This window comes from Triticum urartu, chromosome 4A (genome assembly GCF_056163025.1).
Source record: "Triticum urartu cultivar PI428250 chromosome 4A, HENAU_Tu73, whole genome shotgun sequence".
NCBI classification, from domain to species: domain Eukaryota; kingdom Viridiplantae; phylum Streptophyta; class Magnoliopsida; order Poales; family Poaceae; genus Triticum; species Triticum urartu.
In genome coordinates this window covers 67034686-67050397 of record NC_141876.1, presented here as the reverse complement: position 1 = coordinate 67050397, position 15712 = coordinate 67034686, and the positions used below count along the sequence as shown (strand labels likewise).

The window sequence follows — 15712 nt, the reverse complement described above, 5'->3', positions numbered from 1 at the left end:
GCTTAAACTACATGGCTGACATCCGCGGAGACTTGATCTTCGACGGGTTTGAGCCACGACCAAGCGCGCCGCACTATCTCGAGGGGCATGATCTAGCTCTGCCTCCGGACAGTGTCCTGGAGGCCGCACACGCATCGGTTCCGACCCCTAACTCGGAGCCTATTGCGCCAATCGAGGATGAGCGGTTGGACGTCACCTCGGGGGCTTCGATCTCAAAGGCGATCGAGCCGAACGCTAGCCCCGCACTCTGCATGATCCGTGACTCCGAGGATCCGGACTCCTTTCCGAACTCCGAACCCCCCGCGCCCCTGCCGATCGAATCCGATTGGGCGCCGATAATAGAGTTCACCGCCGCAGACATCTTTCAGCACTCGCCTTGTGGCGATATCCTGAACTCTCTCAAGTCTCTCTCCTCATTAGGAGAGCCCTGGCCGAACTACGGTCAGCGAGGATAGGATACGGACGATGAAGAAATTCAAAGCCCACCCACCACCCACCTGGTAGCCACTGTCGACAATTTAAACGACGTGCTCAACTTCGACTCCGGAGACATCGACAGCATGGATGATGATGCAGGAGATACCGACGAACCAATGCCCATAGGGCATTGGACAGCCACCTCATCTCACGATGTGTACATGGTGGATACCCCTAAAGGAAGCGACAACGAGGAAAAAGGGGATGGGACGGGAGATCGACCCCCCGAAAAGCAATCAAAGCGTCAACGTAAACACCGACCCAAGCCCCGCCTCGACAAAAACCCAGCCATAGAGCAAGACGATCCGGTAGACGACGAGCAGGCCTTAGAGCAACCGTCCGAACAGGGCAACACGGATAGAGAAACCGAACATCCCTCCTCCGGCGAAAATGGCATTCCGGATGACCTCACCCCGAATAAACCTATGGAGAAGAAGAATCTCCACGAGAGGCTCGTTGCAACTGCACGCAGCCTAAAAAAGCAGAAGCGGAAGCTAAAAACAGCGGAAGATGCACTCCGGATTAGATGGAGCAAAGTAATCAATACCGCAGATAAGTACGGCGACAGTCGCCACACTAAAAGCTATCCAAAAAGAAAGCTACTGCCTGAATTCGACGAAGAGGCCCTAGAGCCCTCGCATTCAAAAAATGAAAAAGCCACACAGTCGGATAGACGACCCCATAAAGCGGCAAGCGGCGCCGCACCTAAATCGGCATGCGACCCACTTAAGGATTCGCATCATGGCCCAGTCAAGTCCATTTATGGGCCAAGAAAGCAAGCTCTCGTAAGCAACGCTATGAAGCCATCATCAGAGTCCGGCACACCCAAATACAGGGGCGCCGCACCCCCCCTATGTTTTACCGATGAGGTCCTGGACTATGAATTCCCAGAGGGATTCAAACCCGTAAACATAGAGTCATATGATGGAACAATAGACCCTAGAGTTTGGATCGAGGATTATATCCTCCACATACACATGGCTAGAGGAGATGATCTCCACGCCATAAAATATCTACCCCTTAAGCTTAAAGGGCCAGCCCGGCATTGGCTTAAAAGCCTTCCCGAAAACACAATTGGAAGCTGGGAAGAGCTCGAGGATGCTTTCCGAGCAAACTTTCAAGGGACCTATGTCCGCCCTCCGGATGCAGACGATTTTAGTCACATAACTCAACAACCCGGAGAATCAGCTCGGCAGTTCTGGAATTGATTCCTCACTAAAAAGAATCAGATAGTCGACTGTCCGGACGCCGAAGCCTTAGCAGCTTTCAGGCATAACGTCCAAGACGAATGGCTCGCCTGACACCTCGGCCAAGAAAAGCCAAGAACAATGGCCGCACTAACAAGCCTCATGACCCGCTTTTGTGCAGGGGAGGACAGCTGGTTGGCAAGGTGCAGCCCCAGCGACCCAAGTACACCCGAAACTAGGGATGGAAATGGAAAACCGCGACGCAACAAGGACCGTCGCTGGACTAAGGACAAAATTCCGAAGAGCACGGCAGTCAATGCCGGATTCAAAGGCTCACGACAAAATCAGGAAAAATCCCCCCAGGATAACAGGGACGATCCATCCAACCTAAATAAAATCCTGGACAGGATATGTCAGATACACAGTACTCCCAGGAAGCCTGCTAACCATACCCACAGAGACTGTTGGGTTTTCAAACAATCCGGCAGACTCAATGCCGAACACAAGGGGCTCGACACACCAAGCGAAGACGAGGACGAACCCCAAAAGCAGAGCACCAGGAAACAAAAGAACTTCCCACAAGAAGTAAAAACAGTGAACTCACTTCACATAACAAAACGTGCGGCGCCTGTAAAGGTACGCACCACACGGCCCATCCCCAAAGGGTCCTGCCACTGGTTGTCAAAACCGATCATCTTCGATCAGCTAGATTATTCTAGGAATATCAAGAATGTAGGCTGGACTGCCTTGATACTCGATCCAATAATTGGCGGACTCCAGTTTTCAAATGTCCTTATGGACGGCGGCAGTGGACTAAACCTGATATATCAGGATACAATCCAGCACATGGGGATAAACCCAGCAAGAATCCACCACAGCAAAACCTCCTTTCAAGGGGTAATACCTGGTCCGGACACCCATTGTATGGGTTTTCTCCGGCTCGAAGTCATATTTGGCTCTACCGATAACCTCCGCCGCGAAAAGCTGACCTTCCATATCGTCCCGTTCTCAAGTCGCTATCAAGCACTACTAGGACGCGAAGCTTTCGCTCGCTTTAATGCAATACCGCATTATGCATCTCTTATGCTTAAGATGCCCGGTCCACGAGGCATCATCTCTTTGAAGGGGAAGCACTAAAGTGCGCCTCCCCAAGCGGAGGACTGTGCGGCCGCTTTGACAGCCCCATAGCAAAACGGCCTCACCGGCCAAAAAACTTCAAAATAGGTCATTCAAGACCACGAACGCGGATAGACGAGTTCGATGCAAAATCATCATTGATGCAGGCCTAGAAGACATATACCCCCGCACTAGGGGCTCCACGCATATACAATAAGAGACAATAAAGCTCAATCTTATATATCTTACTTTATACTTTGTTTATTTTAAACTTTTTCGGCACGACCCATTTTCAACTCAGTTCCTCTCTTTTACAGATGAACGTCGTGCGGCGCCCGTCTAGGATACGGCACAACGGAGACACAGGCGCAGACGTGCAGTAGGGACCCGTCCTAAAGGATTCTTTTTAGATTAAGACCATGCGTAAACCTTTTTACTGTCTCTTGTTGCTACACATCCCCTGGTTTTTTCTTTCTGATATAACCAAGGAGGAGGCTGGCGTCTTGGCATGTGGCCACGTCAGAATTTTTGCACGTACCTGGACACTAGGGGCTTTTTTAATAAAGAGTGTTGTTTCGCCCGCACTCATAAAGACCGAACACCTTAGGGAGTGTTCGGCGTCGCGAGTTTTGGCATTATATGCATCAGCTCCGAATCATGTCTTTGGTCAAATGTTGGGTTGCCCGGCTCCTGAGTTCGGCTACCTTATGTTCCGCTCTATCGGCTAAGGTAGCACCAGGAGAACTACTGCGATTGTGCCCCGGTTCGGCCGGGCGAGCACCTCAGTAGAGAAAGCCGAAAACTGACTGTCATGATGTAGCATGAGACTGGTCAGCCACTCGATGAGCTATCGGAATCTATCGGATTCCTCCGCTTTAACGAAGGGCCGCTTCCCGGTCAGGCACATACGCGCCCCGAACTCAGACGAGCGCAGTTGCCACCAAGGGGCTACCTAAATAGTCTCACTGTCAAACTCCTATGGCTAAGTGAAAGTGTTAAAGCATTATAGTCCGGTTGCCTGGCCCGCTGCGCTATCACCTCCTTTGTAGGACCAAGACGTTGGTTTAAGTGTGAAAATGCATCTTTTGCGAGCACCCCCACACTATGTGCATGGGGGCTGAAGCCAACGACTGCCATCTTTCAGATTCTATATATATATATATATCTCTTAAAACGGCCGCATAGGAGGTGTTCCCAATACTTGGAGGCACAAGTATAAAAAAGGCCACTACAGTTTATCAAAATATTACTTTATAATTACATATGCTATCATAACATAGCATCTTTCGGGCACTGCGTCTCTATTACACGAGCGCCTTCAAGAACTTCCTGAAAATAGTGCTCGGAGGGTACTCGGCTTTTGTCCGAATCTCGGGACGCAACAACGGTGGTCTCCATCTCTGCCCAGTATGTATTAACACGGGCAAGAGCCATCCTAGCGCCCTCTATGCATGCTGACCTCTTCATTGCCTTTATACGCGGCACCGCGTCAAGGATATTGCTGCACCAAGCTGAAATAACTCTTCGGCTCCGATCTCCCCGGCCACAGGTGACCCATGACGTACTTCATGGCGAGTCCAGACAACCTATTCAGTTTGGCCCATTGAGCCAAACGATCATCCACTGCCATTGGACGCTCTGGATTGTGAAACTGTGACCAGAAAAGCTTTTCCACTTCGCGATCTTTCTGATCTCGAAAGTGTTCGGTCGCATCAGCAGCACTCGCTGCCAAGTCCAGATAGGTATCCTCCACACTCCACATCCGGTCCAACGGAGCAAACTTCGGATCACAAAATTTCCTTCACAGCATAAAGGGCTTTCCAGCCGCAATCTGTTCGGCCTGACGCAGCTCCTCCTTCGCAGCTCTCATCGCAGAGCGCGCGTCCTTGGCATTGGCAACGGCCTTCTCTAAGTCCGTCTGTTTTGCCTGGTCTTCTTTTTCAAGAAGTCTGCAACGGTCTGTAGCGCTTTTTAACTTTTCGGCCATCTCTTCCTTGCTTCAGCAATGAGCAGCCTGTTCGGCTCTCAGCTCTTCAAGGGCTTTCCTGGTGGCCACATCACTTTCGCTGGCTTGTTCTTAGCTCGGGCAAGTTCTGCCCTAAGACTCTGCACGGCGGCCGCACCATCTGCGTCAAGCACACACATCGTAAGACACAGGCATAAAACTGTTCTTACCTAATGCCGCCCGAGGAATTACATACCTTGAGCCTCATCAAACCGCTTATTGACAAGCATGATGTCGGCATCTGCCACGTCCAGTTGCCGCTTTAGTTCGGCAAAATCGTCAGTTCGGCTCGATTCTGGACACCCTGCCGCCTACATTCAAAGGCGACATCTTAGACATGAGATTATGATCCTCCGCGTGCCGTCATTTCTTGACGACGCGCAGAGTCTCAGGGGCTACTATCTACACAGGGCGCATCTTACTCATGCGCAACTAACAAAAGTATACATTATCTAATGTACCTCGAAACCCGTCAGTAAACTTTTGACGGCCTCATACAATCCGCTCTCTATGGATGAAATCCTTTCAATCACCGTGCCCATCAATGCGCGGTGCTCCTCTGAGATAGAAGCTCGCCCCAGCAGAATCTTTAGCTCCTCCGGCCGAGCACCAGACGGTGCCGGGCTCGTCCCATGACCTCTTTCGAAGGCCGGACGCGGAGAACCTCGGGGGGCCGCATAGCCACCTTCCGCCCCTGCCGGATTTGGAGAAACCCTCCGTGACGACACCTCGGGGTCGCCCGCCTCGCTAGGAGGCACGGCAGGGGGAGGCGTCCTGCTCTCCATCATCTCCGGAAGGAGATCCCCCGAAGACGAGCTCTGCTGGGAAGGGCTGAGGTCCGAGCTACAAGATAAAGGTTTGGTTAATCTTCTGAGATATAAATCAAGGACTTCCCTCATCCCTCAAAAGGAAAATCTTTTCTCCACTTATGGCTCACTGGAGGGCTGATCCCCTTGAGGGCGTAGTCCGGCCGAGGAACTCCCCGGCGTCGGACCCTCTGACAAGGATTTTCTCCCTCGTTTCGAGGCCATGGTTTCCGGGTCGTCAGAGGCGGCTCTCTTCTTCCCCTTAGGAGAGGAATTGTCGGTTCCTCCCTTCAGAGCAGCCTCCTTTGAGGAGGCCATAGCTTCCTTGTCCTCCCCCCCAAAGGCATTATCTCCAGCATCCTGACCAGCACGGAATCCGGCCTGGTTTCAGGAAGGGGAGCCGGACACCTGATCAGCTTTGCCTTCGCTATCCACTCCTGTTTAAAAGGACAGCTCTTTTAGGGGCAAGTTTATGACAATTATACGGATAGAAGGTCCGGGCACAAGGTTGCTTACTTGAGTATCCGGGTGATTCCAGCTTAGGCCTGCGTCCTCGGTTAAATCCAGACACATCTCTTGTGATCCGAAGAACAGTCTATACATCTCCGCGGGCGTTGCGCCCATAAAGTTCTGGAGAGCTCGTGGTCCCTCTGGATTAAACTCCCACAGGCGAAGGGGGCGATGTTTGCCGGGCAATATTCGGCGAATCAGCATGACCTGCGTCACCTTGACCAAGATGAGGTCTCCTTCCAAGAGATCCTTAATTCGGCCCTGTAACAGGGGCACGTCTTTGGGCAAACCCCAATCTAACCCTCTGTTAACCCATGACGCTAGCCGTGGTGGGGGACCCGAGCGAAAGGCAGGAAGCGCCACCCACTTGGTGCTCCGGGAAGCGGTGATATAAAACCACTCTCGTTGCCACAAGCCTAGCTCCTCTTGAAAAGAGCCCTCGGGCCATGGAGCATCAGCATTTTTGCTTATAACAGCGCCTCCGCACTCTGCGTGCCGTCCCTTGATCATCTTTGGCTCCACTTTGAAATTCTTGAGCCATAATCTGAAGTGAGGGGTAACACGGAGGAACGCTTCGCATACAACGATAAACGAGGAGATATGGAGGATGGACTCCGGAGCTAAGTCGTGGAATTCCAGCCCGTAATAAAACAGCAGTCCCCTCACAAAGGGGTCCATCGGGAAGCCTAACCCCCGAAGGAAGTGAGACACGAACACTACGCTCTCACCGGGCTGGGGACTGGGGATAGCCTGCCTTTGAGCAGGCAACTTGTGCGAAATTTCGGCGGTCAAGAACTTAGCCTCTCTCAACTTTAGCACGTCCTCCTCCGTTATGGAGGAGGGCATCCATCGGCCTTGAAGGTCGGAACCGGACATTGTCGAAGGTCTGAGGCGCCCGGAATCTGGAGCCTAGGGTGTTGGAACTCGAGGCGATGGGCGAACTTGTTTTGGGATTGGAGAAAAGGAGTAAGGCCCTGGTCTCTTTATAAGAGGTTGAATACCAGGAGCCCTCCCCGTAACCGTTTAGGACTCGCCTTTAATCGAGAAAACATGCTAACGGGCACGGTTGGGTTACCCACGTCCGTATTGATGAGAATCCCGTAAAAGGGGGGCACACGATCTCTGCTTTGACAAGACGTGCCAAGGAAACCGCCTCGCAAAACACGCTGAGGTGGAGAAGTGAAAACGATTAGAGCAAAGGACTTGGCTGTAGTGTGATGACGCACTACGGAATACGTCAGCAGATTTGATTTGTGTTAATATTATTCTCTCTATGGCAATATGTGGAAGCTTATTTTGCAGAGCCGGACACTACTCTTGGTGTTTACAATCTTCTATGAAGGACTTGGAGGAGGAACCCGCCTTGCAATGCCGAAGACAATTTGCGCGCCGGACTTGTCGTCATTGAAGCCTGGTTCAGGGGCTACTGAGGGAGTCCTGGATTAGGGGGTGTTCGGGTAGCCGGACTATACCTTCAGCCGGACTCCTGGACTATGAAGATACAAGATTGAAGACTTCGTCCTGTGTCCGGAGGGGACTTTCCTTGGCGTGGAAGGCAAGCTTGGCGATGCGGATATTCAAGATCTCCCACCATTGTAACCGACTCTATGTAACCCTAACCCTATCCGGTATCTATATAAACCGGAGGGTTGTAGTCCATAGGCAATCAACTCCATATACAACAATCATACCATAGGCTAGCTTCTAGGGTTTAGCCTCCTTGATCTCGTGGTAGATCTACTCTTGTACTACCCATATCATCAATATTAATCAAGCAGGACGTAGGGTTTTACCTCCATCAAGAGGGCCCGAACCTGGGTAAAACATCATGTTCCCTGCCCCCTGTTACCATCCGGCCTAGACGCACAGTTCGGGACCCCCTACCCGAGATCCGCCGGTTTTGACACCGACAGACCCCTTATGTAGTTCATAGACAAGTGAAAGTGGATACTCTAAAATGCGCAAGATAAGCGTGAGTGCTATGGATGGCCTTCTCGTAGGGAGACGGGAGCGGATCCATAGTGGTGTATTGGTATGGTGAATATGTGGACTCGTGTGCGCCACCTCAAAAGAGTTACTTGCAGTCATAGTTTAGGATAGCCACTGTGTCAAAGCTGGCTTGCTGCAGTCAAACTCCACCTCCCCCCTTTGTTGATACTGATGCATATGTAGCTAGTTCTGATGTAAGTCTTGCTGGGTACATTTGTACTCACATTTGCCTATTTTATGTTTTGCAGAGAGACGTCAGTCTCGCTAGTAGTTCCATGTGGACTTCGACGTTTACCTTGAAACCTCAGCTACGATCTTGTGCCCTCGGCAGGATCTGGTAGATAGTCAGGCTTCTCAGCCTTCTTCATTTGTAGATGTCTGTACTCAGACAAGTTAAGCTTCCACCTGTGCTTGTTGCTTGTATGCTCTGAATGTTGGGTCATGAGACCCATGTTTGTCATATCTCGCTCCTCGGAGCCTAATGAATAAATACTTTGAGTCATAGAGTTTTGTTGTGATGCCATGTTGTATTTACACATATCGAGCATATTGTGTGTATGATTGAAATGCTTGGTATGTGTGGGATCCGACAACCTAGTTGTTTATCCTTGGTAGCCTCTCTTATGGGGAAATATAGTCTTGTGCTTCCATGAGCCATAGTAGTCCGCTACTGCCTGGGTTCTCTGTCACCGGAGTCCTTGTTCCTGTGTCCGCCCAACACTACTACTCCGGAACACTTGACTGGCCGGCATGTGATTCACTTTGTTCCTGTGTCTGTCCCTTCGGGGAAATGTCACCCGGTGACATCCGGAGTCCTGCCTAGCCTGCTACAGCCCGGTTCACCGGAGTCCTGTTAGCCCAGTGCTACATCCCGGATTCGCACGCTGCTGACCGACATGCTCGATGTTGATTCATGTATGCATGTCTCCGTAAGTTAGTGCCACTTTGGGTTCACGACTAGTCATGTCGGCCCGGGTTCTCTGTCATATGGATGCTAGCGACACTATCATATACGTGAGCCGAAAGGCGCAAATGGTCCCGGGCCATGGTAAGGCGACACCCATGGGAATACTGTGCGTGAGGCCGCAAAGTGATATGAGGTGTTACCGGCTAGATCGATGTGACTTGGAATCAGGGTCCTGACAGATATCCATAATAATAGTTGTTGGGGTCGTACTGTGATGCAGCGGCTATCGCCTCCTGAGCAGCACTGTGGCGACGAGCGGCCTCCGCCCTCCTCTCGTACTCGTCTGCCTCCTCTCTGGTAATAGTATATCCTCCTCTTGCCTGATAATCAAAGAAAGCAAGATCAAGGAGAGTAATACGGACAGCACGGCGTCTGTCAAAGATTAGTCGATACTGGAGACGTGATTCGTTCCTCTCGACAAAATGGTGGTGAACCATAGCATTAAAATCTAGATAGGCAGGAGGTAATTCAATATCATCTTCGCGTACATCTATAGCAAGAAAATTAGCTACGCGAGTTGCATAAATTCCACCAAAGAAATCTCCATTAAGTCTATTAAGATGCAACCTACGTGCAACAATGGCTCCCAAATTATATGATTTGTCTTCTAACACGGCACTCCTAAGAATACTGAGGTCAGGGACACACACGTGACATGCCTCATCTTTACCATTTATGCATCTACCTATGAAGAGAGCAAAATAATGTATAGCAGGAAAGTGGATGCTCCCTATGGTAGCTTGTGTAATATCTCTAGATTCTCCCACAGTTATATTAGCAAGAAAATCTCTAAATTCAGATTTGCGAGGATCCCTTATGCTACCTCATTGTGGAAGTTTGCATGCAGTGGTAAACTCCTCTAAGTCCATGGTATAAGATTTATCATAAAGATCAAACAGGACAGTTGGAGAATTACGTGAAGTGGAAAATTCAAACCTCCTCACAAAGGAACTAGTGAGGTTATGATACCGACTGCACTTATATTCCTCGAAGCTCACAAGATCAGCGTTACGCAAATATGCGTTGAATTCTTCTTTTATTCCCGCTCGATCCATAAAATTTTCAGAAGGCCACTCGCAAGGACGCACTGGAGCGTCTCTTGGTGGCTCTTCGTTAGCATCACGCATTGCAAGCCTGGGTCCTTGCTTCTTTGAAGAACCACCTTGGAACATTTTCCTAAGCATTTTTCTTCCTCTGAAAAATTCTGAATTTTTTTAATAACTTCAAAATAAAAGTAAACCAAACTCAATAATATTGATAGCAACCACTCCTACAAGTGCCTAGGGCCTATATCATGCATCAAAACTACTTTTGACCATATAAATTTGACATGCAAGCTCAAGAACAGGGTCACCTAAGAAGCAAAAATTTGTAATGAATAAAGCATTAGAACAAAAACTAATTGGAACAATGGAGGAGTCACATACCAAGGAACAATCTCCCCAAGCAGTTTTGTGAGAGGTGCTTTGAGCAAGGAGATCGAAAATGACAGCAAAGAGGGCTGGTACTCGTGCTTGAGTTGGTCTTTCGTGTTTGTGGGAGGAAGAAGAAGAGGATGGGTGCAGGAATAAGTGGAGGAGGACCACCGTGGGCCCACGAGGTAGGGGGCGCACCCTAGGGGGTGGGCGCGCCCTCCACCCTCGTGGCAAGGTGGTTGGCCCCCCTGGTGTGTTCTTTGTTCCATAAATCCTCAAATATTCTAGAAAAAATCATATTTAATTTTCAGGGCATTTGGAGAACTTTTATTTTCGAGGTATTTTTATATTGCACAGATAATCAGATAACAGACAAAAAATTATTTATTTTTACTTTATTTCAACTAAATAACAAAAAGTATAGAGAGGGTACAGAAGGTTGTGCTTCTAGTTTCATCCATCTCATGCTCATCAAAAGGAATCCACTGACAAGGTTGATCAAGTATTGTTAACAAACTCATTCCGATTAACATGAAACCAGAGAAATTTCGAATAACACTAGGTTACCTCAACGGGGATATGCACATCCCCAATAATAAGTATATCATATTTCTTCTTGACAGTAGGAAGAGGAAATTCAAACCCTCCAAATATAATCGATGGAATTTTTCCGATAGAATTGATACTATGAACTTGAGGTTGTTTCCTCGGAAAATGTACCGTATGCTCATTACCATTAACATGAAAAGCGACATTCCCTTTGTTGCAATCAATAATAGCCCCTGTAGTATTAAGAAAAGGTCTTCCAAAAATAATATACATACTATCGTCCTCGGGAATATCAAGAATAACAAAGTCTGTTAAAATAGTAACGTTTGCAACTACAACAGGCACATCCTCACAAATACCGACAGGTATAGCAGTTGATTTATCAGCCATTTGCAAAGATATTTCAGTAGGTGTCAAGTTATTCAAGTCAAGTCTACGATATAAAAAGAGAGAGTCATAACACTAACACCGGCTCCAAGATCACATAAAGCAGTTTTAACATAGTTTCTTTTAATGGAATATGGTATAGTGGGTACTCCTGGATCTCCAAGTTTCTTTGGCATTCCACCCTTAAAAGTATAATTAGCAAGCATGGTGGAAATTTCAGCTTCCAGTATCTTTCTTTTATTTGTAATAATATCTTTCATGTACTTAGCATAAGGATTGGTTTTGAGCATATCAGTCAATCGCATACGCAAAAAGATAGGTCTAATCATTTCAGCAAAGCACTCAAAATCCTCATCATCCTTTTTCTTGGATGGTTTGGAAGGAAAAGGCATGGGTTTCTGAACCCATGGCTCTCTTTCTTTACCATGTTTCCTAGCAACAAAATCTTTCTTATCATAACATTGATTCTTTGATTGTGGGTTATCAAGATCAACAGCAGGTTCAATTTCTACATCATTATCATTACTAGGTTGAGCATTATTATGAACATCATCATTAACATTTTCATTAGGTTCATGTTCATTGCCAGATTGTGTTTCAGCATCAGACATAGAGATATCATTTGGATTATCAGGTGGTTCAGCAATAGGTTCACTAGAAGTTTGCACAGTTCTATCATTTTTCTTTTTATTCCTTTTAGAAGAACTAGGTGCATCCATATTATTTCTCTGTGAATCTTGCTCAATTCTCTTAGGGTGGCCTTCAGGATACAAAGGTTCCCGAGTCATTCTACCAGTTCTAGTAGCCACTTTAACAGCATAATTATTTTTCTTACTATTCATCTCATTGAGCAATTCCTTTTGAGCTTTAAGTACTTGTTCTACTTGAGTGGTAACCATAGAAGCATGTTTGCTAACAAGTTTAAGTTTACCTCTAATATTAGCCATATAATCACCCAGGTATTTAATCATATCAGCATCTTGTTTTAATTGTCTACCGAAATAAGCATTGAAGTCTTCTTGCTTAAACATAAAATTATCAAACTCATCCAAGCACTGACTAGCAATTTTAGTAGGAGGGATTTCATCTCTATCATATCTATAGAGAGAATTTACCTTTACTACCTGTGTCGGGTTATCGAGGTCTGGAGGTTCTTCAATAAGTAAAGGATCAAGATCATATGTTTCTTCGGCAGGCGGTAAATTAAGACCATGTACTTCTTCAATAGGAGGTAAATTCTTAACATCTTCAGCTTTAATACCTTTTTCTTTCATAGATTTCTTTGCCTCTTGCATATCTTCAGGACTGAGAAATAGAACACCTCTCTTCTTCGGAGTTGGTTTAGGAATAGGATCATTAATTGGAGGAAGAGCTAGCTCAGGAGGTGCCCAATTATTTTCATTTGTCAACATATTATTCAATAAGATTTCAGCTTCATCCAGTGTTCTTTGCCTGAAAAGAGAACCAGCACAACTATCCAGGTAATCTCTGGAGGCACCGGTTAGTCCATTATATAATATATCAAGTATTTCATTTTTCTTAAGAGGATGATCAGGCAAAGCATTAAGTAATTGGAGAAGCCTCCCCCAAGCTTATGGGAGACTCTCTTCTTTAATTTGCACAAAGTTGTATATTTCCTTTAAAGCAGCTTGTTTCTTATGAGCAGAGAAATATTTAGTAGAGAAGTAGTAAATCATATCCTGGGGACTACGCACACAACCAGGATCAAGAGAATTAAACCATATTTTAGCATCACCCTTTAATGAGAACAGAAATATTTTGAGGATATAAAAGTAGCGAGATCTCTCATCATTAGTGAACAGGGTGGCTATATCATTTAATTTAGTAAGATGTGCCACAACAGTTTCAGATTCATAGCCATGAAAAGGATCAGATTCAACCAAAGTAATTATATCAGGATCAACAGAGAATTCATAATCCTTATCAGTAACAAAGATAGGTGAAGTAGCAAAAGCAAGGTCAGGTTTCATCCTAGCATTTAGAGATTGCTTATTCCATTTAGCTAATAACCTTTTGAGTTCATATCTATCTTTGCAAGCTAAAATAGCTAAAGAAGCTTCTTGATCAAATAAATAACCCTCAGGAATAACAAGTGATTCTTCATCATCACTTTCATCATCATAATCAGATTCAATATTTTCAATCTCTCTAGCCCTAGCAAGTCGTTCCTCAAGAAAATCACCAAGTGGCATAGTAGTATCAAGCATAGAAGTAGTTTCATCATAAGTATCATGTATAGCAGAAGTAGCATCATCGATAACATGCGACATATCAGAACGAATAGCAGAAGCAGGTTTAGGTGTCGCAAGCTTACTCATAACAGAAGGTGAATCAAGTGCAGAGCTAGATGGCAGTTCCTTACCTCCCCTCGTAGTTGAGGGATAAATTGTTGTCTTAGCGTCTTTAAAATTCTTCATAGTGTCCAGCAGATATAAATCCCAAGTGACTCAAAGAATAGAGTTATGCTCCCCGGCAACGGCGCCAGGAATTAGTCTTGATAACCCACAAGTATAGGGGATCGCAACGGCTTTCGTGGGTAGAGTATTCAACCCAAATTTATTGATTCGACACAAGGGGAGCCAAAGAATATTCTCAAGTATTAGCAGCTGAGTTGTCAATTCAACCACACCTGGAAACTCAGTATCTGCAGCAAAGTGTTTAGTAGCAAAGTAATACGATAGTGGTGATAACAGTAACAAAAGGGTAATGAAAGCAAAGTAATATTTTTGGTATTATGTAGTGATTGTCACAATAGAAACGGGAAAGTAAATAAGCGTAAACCAGTATAAGGAAAGCTCATAGGCAATGGATCAGTGATGTATAATTATGCCGGATGTGGTTCATCATGTAACAGTCATAACATAGGGCGACACAGAACTAGCTCCAATTCATCAATGTAATGTAGGCATGTATTCCGAATATAGTCATACGTGCTTATGGAAAAGAACTTGCATGACATATTTTGTCCTACCCTCCCGTGGCAGTGGGGTCCTAATGGAAACTAAGGGATATTAAGGCCTCCTTTTAATAGAGAACTGGAACAAAGCATTAGCACATAGTGAATACATGAACTCCTCAAACTACGGTCATCATCGGTAAGTATCCCGATTATTGTCACTTCGGGGTTAACGGATCATAACACATAATAGGTGCTATAGACTTGCAAGATAGGATCAAGAACTCTGATATATTGATGAAAACATAATAGGTTTAGATCTGAAATCATGGCACTCGGGCCCTAGTGACAAGCATTAAGCATAGCAAAGTCATAGCAACATCAATCTCAGAACATAGTGGATACTAGGGATCAAACCCTAACAAAACTAACTCGATTACATGATAAATCTCATCCAACCCATCACCGTCCAGCAAGCCTACGATGGAATTACTCATGCACGGCGGTGAGCATCATGAAATTGGTGATGGAGGATGGTTGATGATGACGACGGCGACGAATCCCCCTCTCCGGAGCCCCGAACGGACTCAAGATCAGCCCTCCCGAGAGGTTTTAGGGCTTGGCGGCGGCTCCGTATCGTAAAACGCGATGAAATCTTATCTCCTATTTTTTTCACCCCGAAAGCAGATATATAGAGTTGGAGTTGGAGTCGGGAGGTCTCCAGGGGGCCCATGAGGTAGGGGGTGCGCCCTAGGGGGGGCGCCCCCACCCTCGTGGACAGGGTGTGGGCCCCATGGTCTTCATATTTGGCAAGGATTTTTTATTATTTATTGTAAGATATTCCGTGGAGTTTCAGGTCATTCCGAGAACTTTTGTTTTCTGCACATAAAACAACATCATGGTAATTCTGCTGAAAAAGCGTCAGTCCGGGTTAGTTCCATTCAAATCATACAAGTTAGAGTCCAAAAGAAGGGCAAAAGTGTGTGGAAAAGTAGATACGACAGAGACGTATCAGCGAGCATCGCCTCCATGGGAAAGATGCCTACCTCGCTCGTCATGTAGGTCAGAACGCATGGGCAGACGTGGTTCTCGTACTGCCTCTTCTCCGGTCGGGCGAGCCGGCATGGCTTCCTCCAGTTCGGCGCCTACGTGCCAAGCCGGTCGGGCCTCCGAACGAGCAAGATCCTCCCGGCGCTTGAGAGCATGAGTTGCAGTACTACATGAGCCTCATGGGCATCAGCCTGGACGCAAATAGGCTCACGGGGATCAGGCAGGAGATGTTCGCCTGGCGGCGCGGTGGGCAGGGCGGGTGCATGGTCGACCCCGGCACGCCGCTGACGGTGCTGGTCCGGGAGGCGTACCACTGCTACCTCTTGAGCACTGCGTT

General features: G+C 46.9%; 1 pseudogene; it reads left to right on the top strand.

Moving 5' to 3' along the window:
* The window catches only part of LOC147974819 (aspartic proteinase nepenthesin-2-like), a 54587-nt pseudogene that overhangs the window by 15105 nt on the left and 23770 nt on the right, over positions 1-15712 (top strand).